The sequence below is a fragment of the Mastomys coucha genome, unplaced genomic scaffold (assembly GCF_008632895.1).
Source record: "Mastomys coucha isolate ucsf_1 unplaced genomic scaffold, UCSF_Mcou_1 pScaffold22, whole genome shotgun sequence".
Taxonomy (NCBI): Eukaryota; Metazoa; Chordata; class Mammalia; order Rodentia; family Muridae; genus Mastomys; species Mastomys coucha.
The window spans coordinates 79,350,439-79,355,631 of NW_022196905.1; the positions used below are offsets into that span (position 1 = coordinate 79,350,439).

At 44.7% G+C, this 5,193-nt stretch overlaps 1 non-coding gene across 1 annotated transcript; it reads right to left on the reverse strand.

Moving 5' to 3' along the window:
- Positions 1–2,179: 2,179 nt before the first annotated feature.
- Positions 2,180–2,322, reverse strand: LOC116071761. Its single transcript, XR_004111131.1, has one exon. It is a non-coding gene; the product is annotated as a small nucleolar RNA SNORA48 (small nucleolar RNA).
- Positions 2,323–5,193: the final 2,871 nt, after the last annotated feature.

The following is a 5,193-nucleotide window of genomic DNA, read 5'->3' on the forward strand; positions in this document are numbered from 1 at the left end:
AGCAGTCAGTGCTCTTAATCGATGAGCCTCTCTCCAGCCCCTGATTTAATTTTTTTAAAGTTTCATTCACTATGTGTCCCCAGATTGCCTAAGAATTCAATATGCAAGAACTGGATGCATTGTGTCTATACCTGTGGCTATATAGCCAAGGTTAAGAATGATGCTACCAGAAGAAAAGATTTCTGAACAGGAAAGCAATCAGGAAGCACAGCATACTGATAATACTGAATCTAACTGTCGTGACCCCAACTTATTCATAGGCTAGAACATACATGAGCAAATAAACTGCGTTGCCTTTTATCCCTAAAGTGTAGACATTATGGCATATCACTCATATTGTAGTAACTTGTTGGCATAGTGCAATGCTTGCCAGAGTTCAAGGGAAGGTAACATAATTTGATAGGAGGATTAAGTATTTGATCTCATGTCTCAATATTCCCACCGATAGAAGATTTTAAAGTAAAGCTTCTGAGGGTACTAATCCATTACAGGACTCATTAGCTGTTGCATTAAAAACATACTAAAGCATGAAAATTGTGAGAATTCAGATATTATATCTATTGAAATTAATAATTATATATACATTTATTTATATTAAATATGGAATAAATGCCCTAAAGCAGGCTCAAATTGAATATATCAGATTCCTGGTCCATACAAGCATTGCAAATGGGCTGACAATAGATTATATAATATAAAGTTTCTGAGTTTGCTATTAGGTGGTGGGGCCAGCTCTCCCATGCTCAGGCCCTCCATGCTGGCTCACCTGCTGCCCCCTCCCACCAAGGCCAGCTTTACTGTGCTACCCAGACAAGGGGCAGGGCCAACTCTCCCAACTGTCAGAGGTAATGAAGGGTGAGAAAGACATTATTCTCACACCCACATCACCTCACAGGAGATGACTGGCACTGCCGGCTCTCCTGCCTTCTCATCCTCAGGGCTGACTCATCTGTGTCCCTGCCATCACAAGTCCAGACTGCATGAGTCCTCTGTGACTCATCAGCTCTGCTATGCTGTCCAGGTGAGGTGCAGGGCCTGTTCTGAGTGCTGCAGCTGATGAGGGGCAGAGATAGCTCGCCCAAGCTCATGACCCTGTGGCAGCCTTCCTGACTGCCATAGGTGGCTAGTGGAATGGAGAAACAGGTGGCATCAGGTTATCTCTGCATTTATGCCACCCTACTGCAGACTAGTGATGGGTTAGCTGATGTGTTAGAACGGCGGGTCATACCACTCACCGTCAGAACATACCACTCACTACGCCCAAACAGTTCCACGTGTAAGAAATTGAGAGGGATAGAGGGGGCAGTAGCTCGGAAAGAGGGGAGGGGAAGAAAGAGATGGAGGAATGTTCCCCGTGTATAATATATATGGGTTCTGATGTAGTGGCTGCAGGTAAAGGTGGGAGGTGAGCCCAATGGATTCAGGGAATATGGTGGCTGTTGCTCTGGCAACAGGTCTGTGGACCTGCCCATACATTGCCACAAGCTTTGGATGCCCTGATGCTAACATTAGCTCTCCCACACATTGTCAGGGCTTGCTTTCTCAGTATGCCAGCCACCAGGCCAAGCCCACTGTGCTACTTGGGTGAGGCACTGGTCCTCCTCATCCAAGTGCTGCTGCTAGTGAGAAATGGGCCAGTTCTCCAGACCACCAAATCCAGTGAGTGGTAGGGCCAATTTTGCACAGCCCCTGGACATTCATGTAGTCCCCTTTGGCTGTCCCGTCTAGGGACATCCCCATACTCTAGTGGTAATATGAGCCATGGACATTGACACCGACCCCTGTCACTGCCTAGCCAAGGAATCAGACATGGCCCTCAGCAGCAGCTTCACCTGATACCTCATCATGGCCCCAGATGGTGGGGCTGTCCACTCTCAACAGGCCATTCCTCTCCACCCTTGAGTCTCTGATTCCATCTCTCTTCATAATGCTCAAGCTGCTCTACTATTCCCTCTCTCACATCTGACCAGCACATTGTGTTGGCTCCCAGTGCAGCTGGCCACAGGGCTGGCAGGCTCTTGGGTGGCACCCTCCATCCATACTGTGTGGCATGGTAGCAACTGGGTCTTTGGCCTACCTGTGCCATGTGCTAGAGGGCAGGTCTGTGGGTGAAAAGGCTGTCTACAGGTTTCTGTCTTCCTCTTCTCATGCTCTGTCTGGATTTGATATGATTTAATTTTTATGAGTCCTAGGCATAAGACAGCTTTGTCCACTAAACCAGGTATCATGTTAGAATGATCAAAGGACTGCCGTCTGCTTTGCCCTTGAACGATAGAAGAAGAACACCACCAAGGAGGTGTCTCTTTGCCCATTGCCAGGGGAGTTAGTTATCACAGATTTTTTGAAAGGTGTTGTTTCCCTAATTTCTTCTTCCATTTCTCTGAATTTTGAATATAGAAGGTTACTGAGTTGTGAGTTAATTTTGTATCCTGCTACTTTGCTGAAAGTGTTTAATCAGCTGTAGAATTTTCCAGGTGAGGATTTTTAGGATCTTTCATGTATAACATTGTACCATTTACAAATAAAGAGAATTTGACTTTTACCTTTAAAAATTATATCCTCTTTATCTAGCTTAGCTATGGAGAGAGGGAATCATTGTCTTATTTTAGTGGGCATGACTTGAATGTGTCCCCACTTATGTTGACATTGGCTGTGGTCTTGCTGAAAAATCCCTTTATTATGTTATGGGTGTTTTTTGTATCTCTAGTCTCCATAGTTCTTATGATGAAGGGATGTTGGATTTTTGTCAAAGGCCTTTTCTACACCTAATGAGTTGTTGGGCCCTATTTGGGCCTTGAGGACAAACCTGAGCCTGGCTCGAGTTTTGTAAACTGTCTCAGTCACTTCCATACTGGAGTGACTCAGCACAACCTGCTTAAGCCTGCCTTTGCCTAGCTCCTGCTGACACAGAGTAACTTGCCCCATACCCTTCGCCAGCTTTCCCCTCCCCCTATGTCATCTCACCTCAGCAGAAAACTCCACAGAAAAGATCTATACAATAAAACGAGTTCCTGCTTTGACAGACTCCCAGCTTCGGGTGGTTATTCTCCAGCGGCAGGAGATCCAAGCTGCGACAGGACACTCACCATCCTGCTCAGCCCTGAGAGGCTTGGCTGGACCGGATTCTCTTCCCCCTCCTGGTTCTGCCGGCTAGAGCCTGCCCGGCAATGAGTAGATCATATACTTTTGGCTTTCAGTCTCTTTATTTAGTGGAATACATCTATTGATCTACATACGTTGGAGTATCACGAATCTTTGGGATGAAGCTACTTGAGCATATTAGATGATCTTGTTGATGTGTTTTTGGAATCTATTTGCTAGCTTTAAAGAAATTTTGCATCTATGTTCATAAGGGATATCGTTGTGTAGATCTCTTAGTTGGGTCATTTTCTCACTTGATACCAGAGAATTATGGCCTCATACTAAAATAAGTGATGCAACGCTTCTATATTTTCATTTTTGTATAGTAATTCAAGAAGTATTGGCATTAACTCTTTGAAGGGCTGATAGAATTCTGAGCTGAATGCACATGGCTCTGGGATTTCTGGTTGGGGGACTTTTATTAATTACTTTATCTCACTGGGGCTTCTGGGTCTGTGTAAAATGTTTAATCTGATCTTGATTAAATTTTGGCGTGTTGTATATATCAAGAAATTTATCTATCTTCATTAGGGTTGTGCTTTTTTCTCCATTGTTGAGCACTGAACTTTCATTTTACAAAACTAATTCCACATCCCCCTCCCTGCACAGGACTTTCAAATAAATTCTTCAGTGTAGTGACTTGTCATTCTTTTTTGTTCTTTTAATGCTGTTATCTGGTGTAGAAATGTTTTAATTTTTATGAGGTCTGATTTACAAAGTTCCATGTTGCTGCTTGTTGTTTTGAAGTGATACAGAAAAATGATTTTTAAATCCAGTGACCTAACATATTGAAAATACTTTGACCAGCATGTCATATCACGTTTATCTCTTCTTACCATATCATATCACCTTTACTCCTCACTCCATTTTGAATGTGCGTGGTAGGAGGTAGAAAGTCTATCTTTAATTTTTATTTTTATGTCAGATGTTTCTTAGCAGCATCTCTTAAAAGTATGGATACTTTCCCTTAGGTTGCTTTGTGATGCTCTCCAAAGTCAACCTGCTTTGTCCAACTGATCTTACTCTGCCAGTGCAGGACTGTATCCAGCTCCCGGCCGAGGCTTGTCATGCATATCCTATGTGCCAGACTAGTCCCGACCTTTTCCAGCCTGTACTATAGCCAACATTAAGAGCTAGCCTGGGGCTGGTGAGATGGCTCAGCTTCTATTTTGTGGAATAGTTTAGGACATAATAGTATTAGTTTTCCATTGAAGGCCAGGGAGAAATCAGCTCTTAATCTGTCTGACCTTGGATCTCTCTGTTTGGGAGATGTTTCATTACTGCTCCTATCTGAGTACAGGTCCTAAGTCTATTTACATTGCTTATTTTCTCTTGATTGAACTTTCATAGGTCATTGTACCAGCTGGTTTTGTGTGTCAACTTGACACAGGCTGGAGTTATCACAGAGAAGGGAGCTTCAGCTGGGGAAGTGCCTCCATGAGACCCAGCTGTGGGGCATTTTCTCAATTAGTGATCAAGGGGTGTCTTAGTCAGGGTTTCTATTCCTGCACAACATCATGACCAAGAAGCAAGTTGGGGAGGAAAGGGTTTATTTGGCTTACTTCCACATGGCTGTTCATCACCAAAGGAAGTCAAGACTGGAACTCAAGCAGGTCAGGAGGCAGGAGCTGATGCAGAGGCCATGGAGGGATGTTCTTACTGGCTTGCTTCTCCTGGCTTGCTCAGCCTGCTTTCTTATAAAACCCAAGACTTCCAGCCCAGGGATGGCACTACCCACAAGGGGCAATTGAGAAAACGCCCCACAGCTGGATCTCATGGAGGCACTTCCCCAACTGAAACTCCCTTCTCTGTGATAACTCCAGCCTGTGTCAAGTTGACACACAAAACCAGCCAGTACAAGGGGGTAGGGTCCCTTGTGGGTGGTGCCATCCCTGGGCTGGAAGTCTTGGGTTCTATAAGAGAGCAGGCTGTGCAAGCCAGGGGAGGCAAGCCAGTAAGAAACATCTCTCCATGGCCTCTGTGACAGCTCCTGCTTCCTGACCTGCTTGAGTTCCAGTCCTGACTTCCTCTGGTAATCAACAGCAATGTGGA